Here is a 17468-nt window from a genome sequence, read left to right on the forward strand (position 1 = left end):
ATGCCCCGGCCAATGAAGGCAAGCATGCCGTATGCCTTCTTGACTACCTTCTCCACCTGTGTTGCCCCTTTCAGTGACCTGTGGACCTGTACTCCTAGATCTCTTTGACTTTCAATACTCGTGAGGGTTCTACCATTCACTGTATGTTCCCTACCTGCAATAGACCTTCCAAAATGCATTACCTCACATTTGTCCGGATTAAACTCCATCTGCCATCTCTCCGCCCAAGTCTCCAAACAATCTAAATCCTGCTGTATTCTCTGACAGTCCTCATCGCTATCCGTAATTCCACCAACCTTTGTGTCGTCTGCAAACTTACTAATCAGACCAGTTACATTTTCCTCCAAATCATTTATATATACTACAAACAGCAAAGGTCCCAGCACTGATCCCTGCGGAACACCACTGGTCACAGCCCTCCAATTAGAAAAGCATCCTTCCATTGCTACTCTCTGCCTTCTATGACCTAGCCAGTTCTGTATCCACCTTGCCAGCTCACCCCTGATCCCGTGTGACTTCACCTTTTGTACTAGTCTACCATGAGGGACCTTGTCAAAGGCCTTACTGAAGTCCATATAGACAACATCCACTGCCCTACCTGCATCAATCATCTTAGTGACCTCCTCGAAAAACTCTATCAAGTTAGTGAGACACGACCTCCCCTTCACAAAACCATGCTGCCTCTCACTAATACGTCGGTTTGCTTCCAAATGGGAGTAGATCCTGTCTCGAAGAATTCTCTCCAGTAATTTCCCTACCACTGAAGTAAGGCTCACCGGCCTGTAGTTCCCGGGATTATCCTTGCTACCCTTCTTAAACAGAGGAACAACATTGGCTATTCTCCAGTCCTCCGGGACATCACCTGAAGACAGTGAGGATCCAAAGATTTCTGTCAAGGCCTCAGCAATTTCCTCTCTAGCCTCCTTCAGTATTCTGGGGTAGATCCCATCAGGCCCTGAGGACTTATCTACCTTAATATTTTTTAAGACACCCAACACCTCGACTTTTTGGATCTGAATGTGACCCAGGCTATCTACACCCCCTTCTCCAGACTCAACATCCACCAATTCCTTCTCTTTGGTGAATGCTGATGCAAAGTATTCATTTAGTACCTCGCCCATTTCCTCTGGCTCCACACATAGATTCCCTTGCCTATCCTTCAGTGGGCCAACCCTTTCCCTGGCTACCCTCTTGCTTTTTATGTAAGTGTAAAAAGCCTTGGGATTTTCCTTAACCCTATTTGCCAATGACTTTTCGTGACCCTTATTCACCAAAGAGAAGAAATTGCTAGATGTTGAGTCTGGAGAAGGGGGTGTAGATAGCCTGGGTCACATTGAGATCCAAAAAGACGAGGTGTTGGGTGTCTTAAAAAATATTAAGGTAGATAAGTCCCCAGGGCCTGATGGGATTTGACAAGGTCCCTCATGGTAGACTAGTACAAAATGTGAAGTCACACGGGATCAGGGGTGAGCTGGCAAGGTGGATACAGAACTGGCTAGGCCATAGAAGGCAGAGGGTAGCAATGGAGGGATGCTTTTCTAATTGGAGGGCTGTGACCAGTGGTGTTCCGCAGGGATCAGTGCTGGGACCTTTGCTCTTTGTAGTATATATAAATGATTTGGAGGAAAATGTAACTGGTCTGATTAGTAAGTTTGCAGACGACACTAAGGTTGGTGGAATTGCGGATAGCGATGAGGACTGTCAGAGGATACAGCAGGATTTAGATTGTTTGGAGACTTGGGCGGAGAGATGGCAGATGGAGTTTAATCCGGACAAATGTGAGGTAATGCATTTTGGAAGGTCTAATGCAGATAGGGAATATACAGTGACTGGTAGAACCCTCAAGAGTATTGAAAGTCAAAGAGATCTAGGAGTACAGGTCCACAGGTCATTGAAAGGGGCAACACAGGTGGAGAAGGTAGTCAAGAAGGCATACGGCATGCTTGTCTTCATTGGCCGGGGCATTGAGTATAAGAATTGGCAAGTCATGTTGCAGCTGTATAGAACCTTAGTTAGGCCACACTTGGAGTATAGTGTTCAATTCTGGTCGCCACACCACCAGAAGGATGTGGAGGCTTTAGAGAGGGTGCAGAAGAGATTTACCAGAATGTTGCCTGGTATGGAGGGCATTAGCTATGAGGAGCGATTGAATAAACTCGGTTTGTTCTCACTGGAACGAAGGAGGTTGAGGGGCGACCTGATAGAGGTATACAAAATTATGAGGGGCAGAGACAGAGTGGATAGTCAGAGGCTTTTCCACAGGGTAGAGGGGTCAATTACTAGGGGGCATAGGTTTAAGGTGAGAGGGGCAAGGTTTAGAGTAGATGTACGAGGCAAGTTTTTTACACAGAGGGGAGTGGGTGCCTGGAACTCGCTACCGGAGGAGGTAGTGGAAGCAGGGACGATAGGGACATTTAAGGGGCATCTTGACAAATATATGAATAGGATGGGAATAGAAGGATACGGACCCAGGAAGTGTAGAAGATTGTAGTTTAGTCGGGCAGCATGGTCGGCATGGGCTTGGAGGGCCGAAGGGCCTGTTTCTGTGCTGTACATTTCTTTGTTCTTTGTTCTTTGTTGACCCCTTCTAGCCCTCCTAACTCCTTGCTTAAGTTCCTTCCTACTTTCCTTATATTCCACACAGGCTTTGTCTGTTCCCAGCCTTTTAGCCCTGACAAATGCCTCCTTTTTCTTTTTGACGAGGCCTACAATATCTCTCGTTATCCAAGGTTCCCGAAAATTGCCATATTTATCCTTCTTCCTCACAGGAACATGCCTCTCCTGAATTCCTTTCAACTGACATTTGAAAGCCTCCCACATGTCAGATGTTGATTTGCCCTCAAACATCCGCCCCCAATCTATATTCTTCAGTTCCCACCTAATATTGTTATAATTAGCCTTCCCCCAATTTAGCACATTCATCCGAGGACCACTCTTATCCTTGTCCACCAGTACTTTAAAACTTACTGAATTGTGGTCACTGTTACCGAAATGCTCCCCTACTGAAACATCTACCACCTGGCCGGGCTCATTCCCCAATACCAGGTCCAGTACCGCCCCTTCCCTAGTTGGACTGTCCACATATTGTTTTAAGAAGCCCTCCTGGATGCTCCTTACAAACTCTGCCCCGTCTAAGACCCTGGCACTAAGTGAGTCCCAGTCAATAGAACATAGAACATAGAACGATACAGTGCAGTACAGGCCCTTCGGCCCACGATGTTGCACCGACATGGGAAGTCAGAAAACAAAAGCCATCTAACCTACACTATGCCATTATCATCCATATGCTTATCCAATAAACTTTTAAATGCCCTCAATGTTGGCGAGTTCACTACTGTTGCAGGTAGGGCATTCCACGGCCTCACCACTCTTTGCATAAAGAACCTACCTCTGACCTCTGTCCTCTATCGATTACCCCTCAGTTTAAGGCTATGTCCCCTCATGCTAGCCATTTCCATCCGCGGGAGAAGGCTCTCACTGTCCACCCTATCTAACCCACTGATCATTTTGTATGCCTCTATTAAGTCTCCTCTTAACCTTCTTCTCTCCAACGAAAACAACCTCAAGTCCAGCAGCCTTTCCTCATAAGATTTTCCCTCCACACCACGCAACATCCTGGTAAATCTCCTCTGCACCCGTTCCAAAGCTTCCACGTCCTTCCTATAATGAGGTGACCAGAACTGTACGCAATACTCCAAATGCGGCCGTCCCAGAGTTTTGTACAGCTGCAACATGACCTCCCGACTCCGGAACTCAATCCCTCTACCAATAAAGGCCAACACTCCATAGGCCTTCTTCACAACCCTATCAACCTGGGTGGCAACTTTCAGGGATCTATGTACATGGACACCGAGATCCCTCTGCTCATCCACACTTCCAAGAATTTTACCATTAGCCAAATATTCCGCATTCCTGTTATTCCTTCCAAAGTGAATCACCTCACACTTCTCTACATTAAACTCCATTTGCCACCTCTCAGCCCAGCTCTGCAGCTTATCTATGTCCCTCTGTAACCTGCAATATCCTGCCGCACTGTCGACAACACCACCGACTTTAGTCATCTGCAAATTTAGTCACCCACCCTTCTGCGCCCTCCTCTAGGTCATTTATAAAAATGACAAACAGCCCCAGAACAGATCCTTGTGGTACGTCACTTGTAACTGAACTCCATTCTGAACATTTCCCATCAACCACCACCCTCTGTCTTCTTTCAGCTAGCCAATTTCTAAATCACCCTCAATCCCCAGCCTCCGTATTTTCTGCAACAGCCTACCGTGGGGAACCTTATCAAACGCTTTGCTGAAATCCATATACACCACATCAACTGCTCTACCCTCATCTACCTGTTCAGTCACCTTCTCAAAGAACTCGATAAGGTTTGTGAGGCATGACCTACCCTTCACAAAGCCATGCTGACTATCCCTGATCATATTATTCCTATCTAGATGATTATAAATCTTGTCCCTTATAATCCCCTCCAAGACTTTACCCACTACAGACGTGAGGCTCACCGGTCTATAGTTGCCGGGGTTGTCTCTGCTCCCCTTTTTGAACAAAGGGACCACATTTGCTATCCTCCAGTCCTCTGGCACTATTCCTGTAGCCAATGATGACATAAAAATCAAAGCCAATGGTCCAGCAATCTCTTCCCTGGCCTCCCAGAGAATCCTAGGATAAATCCCATCAGGTCCCGGGGACTTATCTATTTTCAGCCTGTCCAGAATTGCCAACACCTCTTCCCTACGTACCTCAATGCCATCTATTCTATTAGCCTGGGGCTCAGCATTCTCCTCCACAACATTATCTTTTTCCTGAGTGAATACTGACGAAAAATATTCATTTAGTATCTCGCCTATCTCTTCAGACTCCACACACAATGTCCCATCCCTGTCCTTGACTGGTCCTACTCTTTCCCTAGTCATTCGCTTATTCCTGACATACCTATAGAAAGCTTTTGGGTTTTCCTTGATCCTTCCTGCCAAATACTTCTCATGTCCCCTCCTTGCTCGTCTTAGCTCTCTCTTTAGATCCTTCCTCGCTACCTTGTAACTATCCATCGCCCCAACTGAAACCTCACACCTCATCTTCACATAGGCCTCCTTCTTCCTCTTAACAAGAGATTCCACTTCTTTGGTAAACCACGGTTCCCTCGTTCGACGCCTTCCTCCCTTCCTGACCGGTGCGTACTTATCAAGAACACGCAGTAGCTGTTCCTTGAACAAGCTCCACATATCCAGTGTGCCCAACACTTGCAGCCTACTTCTCCACCTTATCCCCCCCCAAGTCACGTCTAATGGCATCATAATTGCCCTTCCCCCAGCTATAACTCTTGCCCTGCGGTGTATACTTATCCCTTTCCATCACTAACGTAAACGTCACCGAATTGTGGTCACTGTCCCCAAAGTGCTCACCTACCTCCAAATCTAACACCTGGCCTGGTTCATTACCCAAAACCAAATCCAATGTGGCCTCGCCTCTTGTTGGCCTGTCAACATATTGTTTCAGGAAACCCTCCTGCACACATTGTACAAAAAACGACCCATCTAATGTACTCCAACTACATCTTTTCCAGTCAATATTTGGAAAGTTAAAGTCTCCCATAATAACTACCCTGTTACTTTCGCTCTTATCCAGAATCATCTTCGCCATCCTTTCCTCTACAGTATCCCTAGAACTATTAGGAGGCCTATAAAAAACTCCCAACAGGGTGACCTCTCCTTTCCTGTTCCTAACCTCAGCCCATACTACCTCGGAAGAAGAGTCCCCATCTAGCATCCTCTCCGCCGCCGTAATACTGTTCTTGACTAGCAGCGCCACACCTCCCCCTCTTTTGCCTCCTTCTCTGAGCTTACTAAAACACCTAAACCCCGGAACCTGCAACAACCATTCCTGTCCCTGCTCTATCCATGTCTCTGAAATGGCCACAACATCGAAGTCCCAGGTACCAACCCATGCTGCCAGTTCCCCTACCTTATTTTGTATACTCCTGGCATTGAGGTAGACACACTTCAAACCACCTACCTGAACACTGGCCCCCTCCTGCGAAGTCAAATCTGTGCTCCTGACCTCTATACTCTCAATCTCCCGTACCCTAAAACTACAATCCAGGTTCCCATGCCCCTGCTGCATTAGTTTAAACCCCCCCAAAGAGCACTAACAAATCTCCCCCCCAGGATATTTGTGCCCCTCAGGTTCAGATGTAGACCATCCTGTCTGTAGAGGTCCCACCTTCCCCAGAAAGAGCCCTAGTTATCCAGAAATCTGAATCCCTTCCGCCTGCACCATTCCCCAATATTGGGGAAGTTGAAGTCTCCCATCACCACAACCCTGTTGTTTTTACTCTTTTCCGAAATCTGTCTACCTATCTGCTCCTTTATCTCCCGCTGGCTGTTGGGAGGCCTGTAGTAAACCCCCAACATTGTGACTGCACCCTTCTTATTCCTTATCTCTACCCATATAGCCTCACTGCCCTCTGAGGTGTCCTCCCGCAGTACAGCTGTGATATTCTCCCGAACCAGTAGCGCAACTCCGCCACCCCTTTTACATCCCCTCTATCCCGCCTGAAACATCTAAATCCTGGAACGTTTAGCTGCCAATCCTGTCCTTCCGTCAACCAGGTCTCTGTAATGGCAACAACATCATAGTTCCAAGTACTAATCCAAGCTCTAAGTTCATCTGCCTTACCCGTAATACTTCTTGCATTAAAACATATGCACTTCAGGCCACCAGACCCGCTGTGTTCAGCAACTTCTCCCTGTCTGCTCTGCCTCAGAGCCACACTGTCCCTATTCCCTAGTTCTCCCTCAATGCTCTCACCTTCTGACCTATTGCTCCCGTGCCCACCCCCCTGCCATACTAGTTTAAACTCTCCCGTGTGACACTATCAAATCTCGTGGCCAGGATATTTATGCCTCCCCAGTTTAGATTCAACCCGTCCTTCTTATATAGGTCACACCTGCCCCGGAAGAGCTCCCAGTGGTCCAGATAACGGAAACCCTCCCTCCTACACCAGCTGTTTAGCCACATGTTTAACTGCTCTATCTTCCTATTTCTAGCCTCACTGGCACGTGGCACAGGGAGTAATCCCGAGATTACAACCCTAGAGGTCCTGTCTTTTAACTTTCTGCCTAGCTCCCTGAACTCCTGCTGCAGGACCTCATGTCTCTTCCTGCCTATGTCGTTAGTACCAATATGTACAACGACCTCTGCCTGTTTGCCCTCCCCCTTCAGGATGCCCTCTACCCGTTCGGAGACATCCTGGACCCTGGCACCAGGGAGGCAACATACCATCCTGGAGTCTCTTTCACGTCCACAGAAGCGCCTATCTGTGCCCCTGACTATAGAGTCCCCTATTACTATTGCTCTTCTGCGCTTTGACCCTCCCTTCTGAACATCAGAGCCAGCCGTGGTGCCACTGCTCTGGCTGCTGCTGTTTTCCCCTGATAGGCTATCCCCCCGACAGTATCCAAAGGGGTATATCTGTTCGAGAGGGGGACAACCACAGGGGATTCCTGCACTGACTGCCTGCCCTTTCTGGTGGTCACCCATTTCTCTGCCTGCACCTTGGGTGTGACCACATTTACATAACTGCGATCTATGATGCTTTCCGCCACCTGCATGCTCCTAAGTGCATCCAATTGCTGCTCCAACCGAACCATGCGGTCTGTGAGGAGCTCCAGTTGAGTGCACTTTCTGCAGATGAAGCCATCCGGGACACTGGAAGCCTCCCGGACCTGCCACATCTCAGTCAGAGTACTGCACCCCTCTAACTGACATTGTGTCAATTAATTAGTAAATTAAAATTAAAAGTTAAAAAAAAAAATTTTTTTTTTTAAGTTACCGTTAACTATTTGTTTCCGAGCACTAGATTTCTACTATAAATGTGAAAGCTAAATATAGTACTCTCCGATCTCTGGCTTAGATACCCCACTAAATTATAATTACGTAATTATGTTTAATTAGTTACCAATGCTTAATTTTTTTAATTTAGGTTAGATTCCCAACCAGCCACTCAGGTCACAGCTTTTCTGTGATGTCACTTCAGTTTCCCCCCGACACACACAATTTGAAAAAGGTATAAAAGTAAAAATGAGTAAAAATCACTTACTTACCTTCGTACCCTCTGAGTGTCTTAGATGTTCTCAGGTTCTCTCCCTGACAGAGACTGCTCCTCCACCTCCGAACGGCTCCCGAAACTAGGCCGCGATCTTTTAAAATCTCCGCTCTGACTCGCAGCTCCCGCGCTTTTAAAATCTCCCGCACTTTTTAAATCTCCCGGCTCTCTCTCCTCCCGCGCTTTTTAAATCTCCCGCGCTTTTAAAATCTCCCGGCTCTCTCTCCTCCCGTGCTTTTTAAATCTCCCGCGCTTTTAAAATCTCCCGGCTTTCTAACCTCGCGCGCTGTTTTTAATGTCCCGGCTCTCTTTCCTCCCGCGCTTTTTAAATCTCCCGCCCCTTTTAAATCTCACGGCTCTCTCTCCTCCCGCGCTTTTTAAATCTCCCGCGCTTTTAAAATCTCCCGGCTTTCTCTCCTCTCGCGCTGTTTTTAATGTCCCGGTTCTCTTTCCTTCCGCGCTTTTTAAATCTCCCGCCCCTTTTAAATCTCACGGCTCTCTCTCCTCCCGCGCTTTTTAAATCTCCCGCGCTTTTAAAATCTCCCGGCTTTCTAACCTCGCGCGCTGTTTTTAATGTCCCGGCTCTCTTTCCTCCCGCGCTTTTTAAATCTCCCGCCCCTTTTAAAATCTCCCGGCTCTCTCTCCTCTCGCGCTGTTTTCAATGTCCCGGCTCACTCTCCACTCGCGCTGTTTTCAATGTCATGCGCTCCCTGGGAAGTGTGCACACACGTGCGTGATCTTGAGGTGGTGGTTGCACATGAATTGGACATTCGGAGAGTGGAACTCCTTCCTGTTGATGGAGAGCTCTCCCTGATGCTCTTCTATCAGCCCCTGGACCTGGGGCACCTCAGTGATGGCGGAGAATCCTGATGCCTGGGGTTGGTACACCTCAAAGTTGATATAGTCAGCCGCCCGAGCAATCAGAGCATCTGTGACCTCACCGATACACTTGTGGATTGGATTTGTTTATTGTCACGTGTACCGAGGTACAGTGAAAAGTATTTTTCTGCGAGCAGCTCAACAGATCATTAAGTACATGAGAAGAAAAGGGAATAAAAGAAAATACATAATAGGGCAACACAACATATCCAATGTAACTACATAAGCACCGGCATCGGGTGAAGCATACAGGGTGTAGTGTTAATGAGGTCAGTCCATAAGACGGTCATTTAGGAGTCTGGTAACAGTGGGGAAGAAGCTGTTTTTGAGTCTGTTCGTGCGTGTTCTCAGACTTCTGTATCTCCTGCCCGATGGAAGAAGTTGGAAGAGTGAGTAAGCCGGGTGGGAGGGGTCTTTGATTATCCTGCCCGCTTTCCCCAGGCAGTGGGAGGTGTAGATGGAGTCAATGGATGGGAGGCAGGTTCGTGTGATGGACTGGGCGGTGTTCACGACTCTCTGAAGTTTCTTGCGGTCCTGGGCCGAGCAGTTGCCACACCAGGCTGTGATGCAGCCTGATAGGATGCTTTCTATGGTTGTGGGCTGTAGATTGTGAAATGCCGGACAAGTCCCCGCTCGAGTCCTGGAATGAACTCGCTGCATAAAGGTTCAGGGCAGCTATGACCTTCACGGCCACCAGGAGCGGGTGTCCTTCTCGTCCATAGGGTGCCAAGTCTGCGAGGACGGAGCACAGGAGCCACATCTGTCTCTTGAGATGGAATTTCCTGCGGCACCTGCTGTCCTTCACCTCCTCGAAAGACCAGCGCTGCCGGTGCACCCTGGGCTGTTGCTGGTGTCCTGGGTTCCTCCTCAGCCCAATTGGCAGCCGGGTCTTCAGGCTGTGCGACGGCCTCCAGCCTGCGATGCTGCTGGCGCATGGCCACCTGCACTGTGAGGGCCTCCTCTGCGGGACAACGCTGAGAATCAGTCAGAGCTCCCACCCAGGGACCCTCAAATCCTCCTAATCTCCCTTACGTGTCCCGCCTTCTCTCAGAGTGCCGTCCAGCGAGCAGGCTGTGCTGGAAAACCCCGTCTGTAAACCCACCCCCACCACAACAGGAGCCCCCAAACTCCAGAAACCCAGCCCAGGTGCCCTCCCCTGACCCACACAATTACCCTATGGTCACGAGGAGATCCCCAGTGCACAGCCCAGCTCTGGACTGTATGATTATTGGCTGCTGCCTCTATGTTGCTGACACTTCTAGAGTTCAGGCAAAGTGTTCCGGCTTCAACGTTTGATTGAAATGCGATGGAATAATCATCGTCTGAGACACAGCACCTGTACCCAGGAGAATTCACATGAAAATATTTTGTTTATTAAACGGTCAACAGTAACAAAGATTACAATCACACTAACCATCAAACAAGGAAACGCCACCGTTCCACTTTGCCGCAGAAGGCTGTGGAGGCCAAATCACTGAGTGTCTTTTAGACAGAGATAGAGAGGTTCCTGATTAATAAGGGGATCGGGGTTATGGGGAGAAGGCGGGAGAATGGGGATGAGAAAATATCAGCCAGGATTGAATGGTGGAGCAGACTCGATGGGCCGAGTGGTCTAATTCTGCTCCTATGTCTTACGGTCTTATATTGGTACCAATACAAAGCTGTATCAGCTCATTTCCACAAAAACAAACAAACACATAGCATCCCCCCTCGCAGGTTCAACAGAAGTGGGGGAGATTGAGAATGTGTTATCATGTCCAGAACTTTGTTGTAGAAATGATCTGTCTATCAATATGCGACTTGTTCCCCGTACCAGAGCCATTCTCCGTCCAGGAGCCGCAACTGTGCAGGCCCCTCCCACACGGCCCAATCTCACCGCAACCAAATCCCGGCGTCCACATATTCCACCGGCACTCATGGTGCAGTTGAACATCCGTGACTTCCAGCGTGTTTAACCCGCGGTGACGGGCCAGTTACGCGCAGCACTCAGCACACCAGCAACAAAAGCATCAGCAATCCGCGAAAGCATTTCTTCAATCGCATCATAGGTGGCCCATTTGGATCAATGTCGCGCACCAGGTCCCACAGCAGCTTCTTGCTTCAATCCGGATTGCCTTCTGGACTCGTACGTTCCCGAGTCCGGAGTTCCAGGACCCAGGTACCTTCGAAAAAATTGTCCTTCTTTCCGTCTACAGAAAAGGAAGGAAATAGCAACAGCAGCCTCCAGGCATCTGCAGCCACCAGCCTCCAGGCATCTGCAGCCACCAGCCTCCAGGCATCTGCAGCCACCAGCCTCCAGGCATCTGCAGCCACCAGCCTCCAGGCATCTGCAGCCACCAGCCTCCAGGCATCTGCAGCCACCAGCCTCCAGGCATCTGCAGCCACCAGCCTCCAGGCATCTGCAGCCACCAGCCTCCAGGCATCAGCAGCCACCAGCAGGAGCAAGCAGCAAACACAACCTGCTGCTGTGAAGTGCTCTCACAACTAACATGGCCAATTTGTCATTAGCAATAGGCTTCAGCTGTGCAGCTGTAGGCTGTCCACAGTCAAAGGGAGTTGAAGTGTTTGGTCGGGCAGGCAGGCTGCAGCTGTAGTTGCCCCTGTTATGTGTATCCAGAATGTTTAAAGATAACTTGAAGGCTTCACAGACTAAAAACCACTCAGCACGCCCACCACCCCTCCCCCCAGCCACTGGCCCAGGAGCGACCTCCGATCGAGAACGCTCCATCCCACCCCCGAGAGTCCCCCCTCCCCGAGCACTAGGGCAGCAGCTGTCTGCCGGAAAATGGAAATGGGTCCTCACCTCGCCAGTTACACTCAGCAGCCAACTTAACGGGATGGATTCTCCGTCGGCCGGACCCTCCGCTTCGCCGGTAGCGCACTCATGCCCACGGAGGGTCCCGCTGTTTGTGGGGGCGCGATGCACCAGGAAACAGGTGCGGCCGGACGGGGGGGCCCGCTGTTGGCAGGGACGCGATGCACCAGGAAACGTGCGGTGGGACGGAGGGTCCCGCTGGTGGCAGGGACGCGATGCACCAGGAAACGTGCGGTGGGACGGAGGGTCCCGCTGTTGGCGGGGGCACGATGCACCAGGAAACGTGCGGTGGGACGGAGGGTCCCGCTGGTGGCAGGGACGCGATGCACCAGGAAACGTGCGGTGGGACGGAGGGTCCCGCTGGTGGCAGGGACGCGATGCACCAGGAAACGTGCGGTGGGACGGAGGGTCCCGCTGGTGGCAGGGGCGCGACGCACCAGGAAACGGGTGCGGTGCATCGGTGAACCCGCCCCACATTTTTGAAAAGGTGAACTAAACGACGCCCACGTGACTCCTCACTGAGGAGTCGGGTAATTCCCGGGAGACCGTTACATTCGATTTCAGTCTCGCTAATGAGATGGCAATTAATGCTAATTGGGGTTAATGATATGCTCACCATATCTGGGCCAGAATTTGCCATCGGGAGCAGGCCGGTTAGACAGCAAAGACGTGAATCTTGATTTTGGCCTTTCCCGCTATTTAACCAGCGTGGCTGGATACAAGCCGGGGGAAATACGGTGGTTAAATCACGCCGATAATATTTTGACCACAACTACTTTCTGTGGTCACAAAATCCAGTCTCACCGCCGTCTGGTTGAAGAAACATAGGCCAGACCTGGTAAGGACGGCAGATTTCAGCATTACTCAGACGAGTTTAATATTGCAGATTTGTTAATTACATTTAAATACTGCCTGCTCTTGCGGAAGAATTCAACCCCCCCTGAATATTCGGCTGTACACCGGGATCGCTGGTCGATTGGCATCACCGCTACACCACCATCCCTTATTACCACCCTGCACCTGTCTCCAAGTGTGTCTGCCTGTATCTCTCCCACACCTCCACCCTGTCCCCGTAACACAGTAACCCCACCTAACCTTTTGGTCACTAAGGGACAATTTATCACGGCCAATCCACCTAACCTGCACGTCTTTGGACTGTGGGAGGAAACCGGAGCACCCGGAGGAAATCCACGCAGACATGGGGAGGATGTGCAGACTCCGCACAGACAGTGACCCAGCGGGGAATCAAACCTAGGACCCTGGAGCTGTGAAGCAACAGTGCTAACCACTGTGCCACCGTGCAGGAGAGTTAATTGAACCTGTCCTGTCTGTTTTTACATTAAAACTAATTCTGTTTTGGTCACTCTCTTTCAACAAAAGCAAACTCATCTTTCTTTACCTTTCTTTCGATTGCGAATTCCGGACGGTCAGGATTCAGCTCTGGTCCCAGTGCGAAGCAGCATCAGTCACAGCAGATAGGGCTCTCACAGGCAGCTCAGTGCGAAGCAGCATCAGTCACAGCAGATAGGGCTCTCACAGGCAGCTCAGTGCGAAGCAGCATCAGTCACAGCAGATAGGGCTCTCACAGGCAGATTAAAGTCACAGATTGCGGCAGACAGATACTCTGTGAACGTCTGATTCTCAAACCTCCTCAGAATAGATGGGGCGACAGTTTGTCTTTTGTCTCCAGTGTTCACTGAGGTGAATGGATTTTGCTTTCAGACTGTGAATTCATCTGTAAATTGGTAAAGAGTTTGTCAACGACAAACCAGCACCAAACCCACCCTCAAACAAACAAAAGAGGCAGTCTCAATTATGAACTCTGACCCTGGCCTATCCAATTCCCCACATTGTCCTGCTGTGAAGATTGATTCAGACAGGGAACTGGGAATGAGCTCAGCCCAGCTGGGAATGAGCAGAATTCCAAATGACCAGAGTGTCATTTGAACCAGAACAGGCAGCGTTATAAACAAACAGGCTGGTGTTTCACAGATAGAAAGGACTCAGCATGCAGGCAGCAGGCTGACTGAGAAAGTGAAAGACCACACTGTATCTCAGCCTCAGTAATACAACAGACTGAAAACCTAACACTCACCAGTAAACAAACACAGGAAATAGGAGCAGGAGGAGACCATTCAGCCCCTCCAGCCCTGCTCCTCCATTCATTACGATCATAGCTGATCTCTTCCTGGTCTCAAATCCACCTCCCCACCAGTTCCCATATCCCTTTAAAATCAGAAATATATCAGAAACCATTTAACAATCCAGATTCCACCACACTATGGGGCCGCCAGTTCCACACATTCCCCACCCTCTACGAGAACATAGAACATAGAACAGTGCAGCACAGAACAGGCCCTTCGGCCCTCGATGTTGTGCCGAGCATTGTCCAAAACCAAGATTAAGCTATCCCACTCCCTGTCATTCCGGTGTGCTCCATGTGCCTATCCAATAACCGCTTGAAAGTTCCTAAAGTGTCCGACTCCACTATCACAGCAGGCAATCCATTCCACACCCTAACCACTCTCTGAGTAAAGAACCTACCTCGGACATCCCTCCTATATCTCCCACCCTGAACCTTATAGTTATGCCCCCTTGTAACAGCTACATCCACCCAAGGAAAACATCTCTGAACGTCCACTCTATTGATCTCCCTCGTCATTTTATAAACCTCTATTAAGTCGCCTCTCATCCTCCTCCACTCCAAAGAGAAAAGCCCGAGCTCCCTCAACCTTTCCTCAGAAGACCTATCCTGCAAACCAGGCAGCGTCCTGGTGAATCTCCTCTGCGCCCTTTCCAACGCTCCCACATCCTTCTCAACACTGGCCTCTGGACTACAGCTCGTTTCCCCAGCCCCCTGACAAATTAGTTTCAACACCCCCCTCCTCATCTCAGTTTTAAATCTACCGCCTATCAACCAATATCCATGACCTCTCGTTCTGGATTGGCTGATCCTCAATCTCAATATCACACACCTGCATTTTCCCCATTGACACCATTCGAGTCTAGAAAACTATCAAACATTTACTGACTGTCCACGATGTCTCTGAACAAACACAGGACATCCTGAAGGGGGAGGGTGGACAGCCAGAGGTCGTAGTTCACATAGGTACTCACGACATAGGCATGAAGAGTTATGAGGTCCTGCAGAAGGAGTTCAGGGAGTTAGGCAGTAAGCTAAAAAGCAGGACCTCGAGGGTTGTAATCTCAGGATTACTCCCTGTGCCACGTGCCAGTGAGGCTAGAAATAGGAGGATAAAGCAGCTAAACACGTGGCTAAACAGCTGGTGTAGGAGGGAGGGTTTCAGATTTCTGGACCATTGGGATCTCTTCCGGGGCAGGTGGGACTGTACAAGAAGGACGGGTTGCATCTAAACCGGAAGGGCACCGATATCCTGGCTGGGAGGTTTGCTAGAGTCACTCGGGAGGATTTAAACTAATATGGCACTTATTAGTACTTGGAATGATGATGTTGTGGCTATCACAGAAACATGGTTAAAGGAAGGGCAGGATTGGCAGCTGAACGTTGGAGGATAGAGATGCTTCAGGAGAGATAGAGGGGGATGTAAAAGGGGTGGGGGAGTAGCATTACTGGTGAAGGAGAATATTATGACCGGACTGCGGGAGGACACTTCGGAGGGCTCATACAGAGAGGCAATCTGGGTAGAGCACAGGAACAGGAAGGGGGCAATCACAATGTTGGGAGTTTATTACAGGTCCCCCAACTGCCAGGGAGAGATAGAGGAGCAGATAGGTAGAGAGATTTTGGATAGGTGCAAATCCTCGTCAAAAAGAAAAAGGAGACTTTTGTACGGTCTGGAAGGGTGTAGACAGTCGAAACCCTTACATAGAACATAGAACATTACAGCGCAGTACAGGCCCTTCGGCCCTCGATGTTGCGCCGATCTGTGAAACCACTCTAAAGCCCATCTACACTATTCCCTTATCGTCCATATGTTTATCCAATGACCATTTGAATATCCTTAGTGTTGGCGAGTCCACTACTGTTGCAGGCAGGGCATTCCACGCTCTCACTACTCTCTGAGTAAAGAACCTACCTCTGACATCTGTCTTATATCTATCTCCCCTCAATTTAAAGCTATGTCCCCTCGTGCTAGACATCACCATCCGAGGAAAAAGGCTCTCACTGTCCACCCTATCCAATCCTCTGATCATCTTGTATGCCTCAATTAAGTCATCTCTTAACCTTCTTCTCTCTAACGAAAACAGCCTCAAGTCCCTCAGCCTTTCCTCATAAGATCTTCCCTCCATACCAGGCAACATTCTGGTAAATCTCCTCTGCAACCTTTCCAATGCTTCCACATCCTTCCTATAATGCGGTGACCAGAATTGCACGCAATACTCCAAATGCGGCCGCACCAGAGTTTTGAACAGCTGCAACGTGACCTTATGGCTCCGAAACTCAATCCCTCTACCAATAAAAGCTAACACACTGTACGCCTTCTTAACAACCCTCTCAACCAGAGTGGCAACTTTCAGGGATCTATGTACATGGACACCGAGATCTCTCTGCTCATCCACACTGCCAAGAATCTTACCATTAGCCCAGTACTCAGGCTTCCTGTTAGTCCTTCCAAAATGAATCACCTCACACTTTTCTGCATTAAACTCCATTTGCCACCTCTCAGCCCAGCGCTGCAGCTTATCTATGTCCCTCTGTAACTTGTAACACCCTTCCGCACTGTCCACAACTCCACCGACTTTAGTGTCATCTGCAAATTTACTCACCCATCCTTCTACGCCCTCCTCCAGGTCATTTATAAAAATGACAAACAGCAGTGGCCCCAAAACAGATCCTTGTGGTACACCACTAGTAACAGGACTCCAGTCTGAACACTTCCCATCAACCACCACCCTTTGTCTTCTTCCAGCTAGTCAATTTCTGATCCAAACTGCTAAATTACCCTGAAACCCATGCCTCCGTATTTTCTGCAGTAGCCTACCGTGGAGAACCTTATCAAATGCTTTACTGAAATCCATATACACCACATCAACTGCTTTACCCTCATCCACCCGTTTGGTCACCTTCTCAAAGAACTCAATAAGGTTTGTGAGGCACCACCTACCCTTCATGAAACCGTGTTGACTATCTCTAATCAAATTATTCCTTTCCAGATGATTATACACCCTATCTCTTATAAACCTTTCCAAGATTTTGCCCACAACAGAAGTAAGGCTCACTGGTCTATAGTTACCTGGGTTGTCTCTACTCCCCTTCTTGAAAAAGGGGACAACATTTGCTGTCCTCCAGTCTTCTAGCACTATTCCTGTTGACAAAGATGACTTAAAGATCAAAGCCATAGGATCAGCAATCTCCTCCCTAGCTTCCCAGAGAATCCTAGGATAAATCCCATCCGGCCCAGGGGACTTATCTACTTTCATCCTTTCCAGAATTGTTAACACCTCCTCCTTATGAACCTCAAGCCCTTCTAGTCTAGTTGCCTGAATCTCAGTATTCTCTTCGACAACATTGTCTTTTTCCTGTGTGAATACTGACGAAAAATATTCATTTAGCACCTCTCCTATCTCTTCGGACTCCAAGCACAACTTCCCACTACTGTCCTTGACTGGCCCTACTCTTACCCTCGTCATTCTTTTATTCCTGACATATCTATAGAAAGCTTTAGGGTTATCCTTGAT

General features: G+C 49.1%; 1 protein-coding gene across 4 annotated transcripts in view; it reads right to left on the minus strand.

Moving 5' to 3' along the window:
- LOC140424649 (dystonin-like) overlaps positions 1 to 13684 on the minus strand; it is a 302630-nt gene extending 288946 nt beyond the window's left edge. For 2 of the 4 annotated variants that reach the window (XM_072507889.1, XM_072507887.1), the window contains exon 1: positions 13207 to 13682. The gene's annotated coding sequence lies outside the window, so the exon portion shown is untranslated. Of the gene's footprint in view, positions 1 to 13206 lie in introns of all 4 variants that reach the window. The other 2 variants (XM_072507888.1, XM_072507885.1) reach the window with 2 other exon arrangements.
- Positions 13685 to 17468: the final 3784 nt, after the last annotated feature.

The sequence above is a fragment of the Scyliorhinus torazame genome, chromosome 6 (assembly GCF_047496885.1).
Source record: "Scyliorhinus torazame isolate Kashiwa2021f chromosome 6, sScyTor2.1, whole genome shotgun sequence".
NCBI classification, from domain to species: Eukaryota; Metazoa; Chordata; class Chondrichthyes; order Carcharhiniformes; family Scyliorhinidae; genus Scyliorhinus; species Scyliorhinus torazame.